Source organism: Petaurus breviceps, unplaced genomic scaffold, assembly GCF_028583685.1.
Source record: "Petaurus breviceps papuanus isolate PSGF00001 unplaced genomic scaffold, PetGlider_PUasm1.0 90109, whole genome shotgun sequence".
In the NCBI taxonomy this organism is placed as follows: domain Eukaryota; kingdom Metazoa; phylum Chordata; class Mammalia; order Diprotodontia; family Petauridae; genus Petaurus; species Petaurus breviceps.
The window spans coordinates 250128-258514 of record NW_027187178.1 but is presented as its reverse complement, the minus strand read 5'-3'; the positions used below and the strand labels follow the sequence as shown (position 1 = coordinate 258514).

The following is an 8387-nucleotide window of genomic DNA, read 5'->3' as shown; positions in this document are numbered from 1 at the left end:
ATGTATATATTTCATATGGGTATACATACACAGTCATTAAATCAGAGAAAGACCTCCCAGAACTCTGGGTGCATTTTCTATATAGATGATTTGCACTGATAGACAAGACTCCACTGATAGGTAAGGTCAATAGATATTTAAGTGTCTCCTATGTGCCAGGCACTGGGCTAAACACTGGGAGTCCCAATAACAAAAAGACAATCCCTATCCTCAAGTAGTTTACAATCTAGTTGGGGAAGTGTAGCAGCAAGCACCCCGGCGTCCCTAGGGTGGCTGCTCACACAAGTTCTTGGATCTGCTTTGATAAAGGAAAGCAACTCAAACTGGGTTAACAAGCTTACTTTAATCAGTCAAACATGTATCGTTTACCTAGTTCAGGGGGAAAAGGTCAGCACCCCAAACTTCAGAATACACAAACAGAATTATCAAGTCAGAGAAACAGATCAAGTAGACAAATTTCCAAACTGTCCAACCATTACATCCATACCAAATCAACATCTGGGTTTCAACATCTGGGTTTTTCAAAGCCGGGGGGCTCTGGACAATGGCTTCCCAGAATCCAGATCAAATCACAGAACACTTCTCAAAGTGAGCCCCCAAACAAAGCTACACATCAGGGCTTATATAGCCTTCTCCTGGCTCTGAGAATGTAACAACCTTATTGACTCACTGCCCAATCAAAAAGTATCTACTGAAAAACAAGCCTTCCACCCCAGGCTCCAGGTGCACTTTAGCCTAGGGGCAGGGAAGATCTTTAAATTTGCATTTGAATTACATACAGCCATTATAGCTGCCTTCCCAACATAATCTCAGATCAAGGGCCATCTCCATTCCTTATGTATATCTGATCACTGCACCCGAATGGCTCCAGAGAAGACAGTGAGGCTGGTGACTTAGCACAGCCTTCCCTCACTTAAATCCAATTCACTTGCAAGTCATGGCATCATCTTCCTGATGTCATGGTCCTCTTCAAGGATAAGGGACAAACAATTACTACAGCCAACACTTAGTATCCTCTCCACCTTAGAGGATATTCAATCCCTATTTGTTACACAATCAAGACAACTTCTAGGACATTTTCCTTCTTCCTTCAGTGATTTCAGTGCCTGGCTCTCTCTCTCTCTCTCTCTCTCTCTCTCTCTCTCTCTCTCTCTCTCTCTCTCTCTCTCTCTCTCTCTCTTTCCCTCTCTTTATCTCTCTCTCTCCCGTCTCTCTGTCTCTCTCTCTGTGTGTCTGTCTGTCTGTCTCTGTCTCTCTGTATCTCTTTCTGTTTCTCTCTGTCTCTCTCTGTATCTCTTTGTCTCTCTGTCTCTCTCTCTCTCTGTCTCTCTGTCTCTGTCTCTCTCTCTCTCTGTCTCTCTCTCTCTCTCTGTCTCTCTCTCTCTCACACACACACACACACACACACACACACACACACCAGGGGACTTTAACTTGATAACTTTATCTTTTATACTTTAAAGTATATTGATATTCCTTCAAACACTTAACTTCAATTTACCCATCTCCCATTACCTACCCCTCCATCCCATCTCAGCTACAAATATGGTAACCCTCAACTGTTCCATGTTCATGACCTCTGAAATTCCCTTATTTGATCATAATCTTTTATCATTCTTGTCTTTCCCTCAGCTGTATGATCTCTAACCTTATTCTTTGTCCTAATCATGTCTTCCAGTTCCTCCAGACCATTACTTTTACACTGTCCATCCTCTCTTCCTTTGTCCATGTTGACTATTTGGTGAACCAATTTAACCCTACATTATCTTGTAATAATATTGTGTCATTTCCACCATTACATATTGCTAATCATGCCCTGTTAACACCTAACCTTGAATTACTCCCACCATCCACTGACTCCACATGCTCCTGAACAGAGCTGAAGAAAATCAGAGTGCTGCCTAGGTACACTACAAATTTATGTTGTATAGTCTTAACTGGGCCCTGCCTACAGCCAGGCAATCCTTGTACCTCTCCCTAATCAGTTCACTGTCCCACTCAGCATTTCGGCTTTTTCAAAACTTTTCATTCATCCTTGCATGGCTTTTCCAAACTTTTTCAAATTTTCCATGGCTCCCCATCCTCCCACCCTCTTAGCTAATAATTTTGCCTCATTTTTGGTTGAAAAAATGGAAGCCATTCACTGAGAGCTCCTTCTTCTCCCCTCATTCTCAGCTCCCACCATTCAGATACATTCTGCCTCTAATTCTTCCTTCATCCATATCTCACATTAAGAGGTGACTCTTCTCTTTGCCAAGGCAAATGCCTTTACATGTACAAATGATAATATTGACCCTCTTCTTCTTTGGCATATTGTTCCTTCTATCACCCTCACTCTCCCTAATCTTCAGTCTCTTCTTTTCTACTGGCTGCTTCCCTGCTGCCCACAAACATGTCCAAATCACCCTTATCCTTATAAAGCTGTCACTTGATTTATCCATCCACCCTAGCTACCATCCTTGATATTTCCTCCTTTATGTAGCCAAACTCCTTGAGAAAACCTCTGCAATCTGTGCCTCCTCTTCCTTTATTCTCAGTTTCTTCTTAATAATTTGCAGTCTGGTCCCTGGCCTCATCAATCAACTGGAACTCTTCTCTCCAAAGTTACCAGTTATCTCTTAATTGCCAAATGTTATGGCCTTTTTTCTCAGTCCTCATACGTCTTGCCCTCTCTGTAGCCTTTGACAGTGTTGATCACCTGCTTCTCCTAGATTTTTATGATACTGTTCTCTCCTGGTTCTCTTCCTACCTGTATGACTGCTTAATCTCAGTTTCCTTTGTTGGATCTCCATCCAGTTCATACCCATGGGTGTCTCCTAAGGCTTTGCTATTTCATCCTCTTCTCTTTACCTTCCATATTATTTCTCTTGGGTATTTCATCAGCTTCCATGGATTATGTTACTATCTCAATGAATATGATTCTCTGATCGATTTCTCCAGCCCTGACATCTCTCCTTACCTCCAGGCCCTCATTTCCAACTTCTTATTAGAAATTTTGAATTGTATACCCTGTAGACATCTTAAATTCAATAAACTCATAATTGAATTCATTATCTTTCTCCCCAAACCCTACCCACTTAAAAACTTCAGTATTAGCATCAAGTGCACCACCATCCTCCTAGGCACCCAGATTCAAAAGGTAGGGGTTATCTTTGATTCCTCATTCTCTTTTACTTTCCCCTTCCCATATCTGTTAAGTCCTGTCTATTCCATCTTTGCGACATCTCTTATATATGCTCCCTTCTCTGACACAAATACCACCTTAATGTAGGCCTGTATGACCTCAATCCTGGAGTATTTCCATAGCTTTCTGGTTGTTCTTCCTACCTCAAGTTTCTCTGCACTCCAGTCCATCTTTTACTCAACTATTTAAGTGATCTTCCTAAAATTCATGTCTCACAATGTACTCAGCAATCTTCAGGGAAATCTATTGCCTCCAGAGTCTACTATCAAGTCTTCTGTTTGGTTTTTAAAGCCCTTCATAACCCAGCCTCTTCTTATCTTTCCACTCTTTGCATTTGACTCCCCTCCATGTATGGTATCATTCAGTGAAACTGTCCTCCTCCTACAAGACACTCCATCTCACACTTTCCCATCATTTTTTCCCCATCCCTTCACTTTCACCAGCTGCCTCCCTCTACTGGAGATGTTCTCACTCTTCATCTCTGCTTCCTGACTTCCCAGGCTTCTTTCAAGGTCCAGCTGAAATGTCACCTTCAAGAAGCCTTTCCCAATCCCCCACAGTGATAGGCCTTCTCTCCGAGATTACCTCCAATTGACACTGTGGGAGTCTTAGCTATTTGCATTTCGTCTCCTCAGTTAGAATGTGAGCTCCTTGAAGGCAGGGAATGTTTTTGCCTTTTTTTATATCCCCAGAACACACTGCAATGCCTGGCACATAGCAAACACTCAATTTAATGCTCCCTATATGTATGTCACAATTGGGCGTAGTGATGATGGGTAAGGAGGGAAATGTAATCAGGGAACTAGATTTCCTGCAGAGGAGAATATTTGAATAGCCAGGGACAGAGAGCTCAGCCTAGATGCTGCCAGTACTATAGTTAATGGGAAATTTTCTAGTCTTTGCCAGCCTACAGTGTCCAATTGTGTTCATTATGAAGCTTACACAAAAACCAGAAAAGATTCTCTTTACAAAATGAGATAAAGATGAAAGTTATTTGATCCTAGTGTCAATATGGAGTTACTGGAATTTATTGAGGGAGGGAGGGACTTGGTCAGACCTATGCAAAGGGAAGGCCCTTTGGCAACTGTGGAGAAAGAATGGAGGCAGGGAGAAGAACAAAAAGGCTACTGCAGTATTCCAGGCAAGAGGTAATAAGATGGGCCTGTACCACACAGGCACCCACAGTCTTTGTGAGTATAGAAAAGGAGTCCTGAATGAAAGATGTTGTGGAGATAGAAGCAGAATATTGAATACTTGGAGTCAGGAAGAGTAGAGGATGATGCCAAGTTTGGGTGACTGGATGGCAGTGAGAGTGATAGGATAGTTGAGAAAAGGAATTGGTTTGGGAGGAAGTTTAATATAATAATGTCCATGGTGAAGATAATAAGCCATCCATTCCTACTCATTCAACAAGGCAGGGGGCAGGGTTATTTGAGACTGGTCATTTGAGAAGAGGGTACAGTCTAATGAGGATTTTCCCAATGGTACCTGTCCAACTGCTGCTTGGCTCAATTGGGAGCTTATACAGAGGAGAGAGAGAAGGGGTGGAGTTGGGGAATGTAGGTATAATGGGTAGGCATGGTTTTGTTGGAGACAGGGCCTATGATTGGCTATTGTGTGGAGGGTTAGTGGTTGATCACATACCCTTTGGGAATCGGGCCACAGGTTTCTACTTGGGAGACTTCTATTCTTGGATATAGAAAGAAAAGGACAAGATGAACAAACTTAGAAGTAGAATTAGTATCAAGGAGCCCCATTGACTCCACTGGGGAAGAGACCCCCACATAGGGTCTCCTACTTTAAGGAACTAAGGCCAGAGACACTGAACACAATCATGATCTCAAGTTCTAGATTTCATTTTGTGAGTATACATAGGCTATGATACAACTAATAGGTACCAGTATTTTCCCATAACATGAGTTAGACCCACTCCTCCTCCTTCCCTCCTGCAAAAATGTATTGATTTTCCCTAAAAGGAGGCAAAGCATTCCTAGGACTTGATTAGCCTGTTTCTCCAGCAGAACTTCCTGGTCAACACAGGGCATAAAAAGTTCCACCCACAGATAGTGAAGGTCCTCTGTGGGTATGGAGGAGGGGTAGGAAGAGAGAATTTACTGAAACTAAGTGCCTCTTTATTCCTGTGGAGTTATCACCCACCTCTGCTTCTCCCTAGCTGTGTAACATTGGGCAAATCAGTTCCCTTCTCTGCCTTGGTTTCATCATCTGCCAAATGATGGATTGGACTAGGTGCACTGGAATGTTCCACCCATTTCTGATCTTCTCTACTCTTATGCTCTCATCCCTTCAAGGACTGTTTATTCTGTGTTATTAGGGTCTCCAAATATTTCTTCCTCCCTGGTACTCCTGTCCTTATGCCAAGAAGGGCCTTCTCCATCCCTCTCTCTCTCCCCCTTCCCCAACTGATCTAGATGTTTCAGGAAGCAGCCCTGGGTAGTTTAAATAACCCAGACTGGCTGCCTTGGTGTAGCAGCAAGCACCCCAGCATCCCCAGGTGGCTGCCAACACAGGTTCTTAGATCTGCTTTTCTAAAGGAAAGCAACTCAAAATGGGTTAACAAGCTTACTTTAATCAATCAAACATACGTCGTTTACCTAGTTCAGGGGGGAAAAGGTCAGCACCCTGAACTTCAGAATATACAGAAGTTAAAAGCATAAGTTACAAGAACATTTCAACAGACAGGCTTCCAAACTGTCCAACCATTACATGCATCCATACCTAATCATAGTTACCAGAGAGGGAAGCATCAACATCTGGGTTTTCAAAGCCGGGGGCTCACTTTGAGAAATGTTATGTGATTTGACCAGATGAGACTATGAGTAGATGTTGTTGAGAGCCCCCCGGCTTTGAAAACCCAGATGTTGATGCTTCCCTCTCTGGTAACTGTGATTTGGTATGGATGTAACAGTTGGACAGTTGGAGGCCTCTCTGCTTGAAATGTTTTTGTCTGTATACTCTGAAGTTCAGGGTGCTGACCTTTTTCCCCTGAACTAGGTAAACGATGTATGTTTGATTGATTAAAGTAAGCTTGTTAACCCATTTTGAGTTGCTTTCTTTTAGAAAAGCAGATCTAAGAACCTGTGTTGGCAGCCATCATGGGGATGCTGGGGTACTTGCTGCTACAATGGAGGGGAGAGAGTGAGGTACTCTGAATAAAGCTCTGGAACCAGTGGGAAGTGCTAATGTGATCATCAGTGTCCAGGTGCTGAGAAGGAGAAGGCAAAGGGTCCCAGAGAGCCTTCATGGAGTTGGAGACCATTTGGGAGGTGCAAAGGGAGATATTCCCCACAGACCTGAGGGAAGCCTCCTGAGGGAGGCCCAGGTTGTGGGACCCATGGGCAAATGTGTGTAAATACACTGGGAAGTTCTTGCCAATGGGCTGGTTGTTAGAAGACAGTTCCCCTGGGATAGCAGTTGTCATCTGTGGGAGGAGCAGGGATGATCCCTGTCCTTTTCTGGCTGCCTGGCACAGGAAGGTTTAAGCCTGAAATAAGGGCTCTGGTGCTGGAGTAGACTGTCTATGCCCCCTCTGGCCTCTAGGCCTGCCTGGCAGTCCCCCTTCTGAACTTGTACACAAGTGGCTTGGTCTGGATGTATGGTCATTGTCTCATCTTCTCCCCACCATGGTGAAGCTACCATTTGGAAGCAGAGGAGAGGTGAAGAAGGAGGCAGAGGAGTGGTGGAGAGTGATCAGGACCAGCACTCAAATGACTATTGCCTCTGGGAGCTGAAAAGACCTTCAGGAAGTGTTGTGGAGGTCGATGACCAGGAGAAGTGATGGGGATCAGTGATTGGTGTCACCTGGTAAGAGGTACAGGAAGCAAGTCACCCTCCACTGACACAGGCTATGGATGGGAGGGCCAGCCAGTGTTGGGAAGCAACACCTGGTCCTCACCTTCCAGAGCCCTACCCAGGACAGTACTGTAAGTCATGGAGACTGTTGAGTTTATGGAGGGGTGGGGAAAGGGGAGGAAGAGTAGCTCACTGGTGGTAGCTGTTCATTTGTATTAACTGTATGTGAGCTGGTGCCCAGCAGGGTGCCATTCCCAACCATTCTGCCAGTGCTCCCATGCTCCAGCCCTGCTGAAGGGAGCCCTGAATCCCTGCTCCATTCTGACCCTTATGTTTACTAGAAGGGGAAGGTCCTTTTCAATGGTGGTGGTAGTGGTGGTGGTAGTTGGGCAGCCCCCTCCAGATTCCCAGCTCTGCAGGACAAGTTCCCTGATGTGTTCTAGGGAGTACTGGGCCTTGTCATTTGCCCTGCCACTGACACCCTTAGTGTCTCTGGCCTTTCCATCCAACCCTTCCTGTGCGCATTATCATCTCTATTTAGAGTGGGAGCTCCATAAGAGCATTGACTATATTTGTAACTGCAATTTTAGCATGGTTCTTGGCATATAGTAAGCAATTAGCAAATGCTCGTTTATTTATTTGTTTGTTTATTTATTTGTTCACTCATTCATCAAATTCATTTGTTAATTCATTCATTTGTTCATTCACTTCTAAATAAAACTGCTTGTGTTTTGAGCCTTGTGATCCTGTTTGCTTGTGAGGGAAGTTGATGTCTGCTAGTGGGGATGAGAGTGGATTGTCAGATACTGAAGATCCTAGATTATTAGGGGCAGGAAACAATGGGTCAGAGACAAGAAAGGTCTTTAAAAGTATCTACATCCTTAATTACAAGAGGGAGCCTCTGACCAAGGGTCACCCTCCTATGAGCTCCTTTGATGACAATGTATACTATACCCAACTCAAGGTTCCATGGGATGCAAGTCCTCAACTGCATGGCCAATTAAGAGAATGAACTCTCCCAGAGGGCACAGGGTTGTTTCCTAGATGGGCTAGAGACAATTTACCCCATAAGTCGTTTCTTAAGGGGGTACAGCCATGGCCTGGCCTCCAAAAAAATTGGTTCTGGCTAGCTCTGAACAACCTTCTTCCTGTAGCCCTGAAGAAGACTACTGAAGGCAGCCATTATTGCTCCTCCCCACTAAGAGCCTCTCTGTTAGTGTCCAGATGCCAATAAGGCCATCTGCCCAAATGCCAGAGCACTTCCCTTGGATTCCCCAGCCTTGACACTTTTTTTCACCAATTAAAAAAATAAGATAAATTTATTTTATATGCATTTATAATTTATCCTTCCACTACACCCTCACCACCAACATTGAATGACAACAAAAACCAC

General features: G+C 44.1%; 1 long non-coding RNA gene across 1 annotated transcript in view; it reads left to right on the top strand.

Moving 5' to 3' along the window:
- The window catches only part of LOC138176682 (uncharacterized), a 107175-nt gene extending 99374 nt beyond the window's left edge, over positions 1–7801 (top strand). Inside the window, exon 3 of the long non-coding RNA XR_011172362.1 lies at positions 6835–7801. This is a non-coding gene — a long non-coding RNA (uncharacterized lncRNA). The remainder of the gene's footprint in view (positions 1–6834) is intronic.
- Positions 7802–8387: the final 586 nt, after the last annotated feature.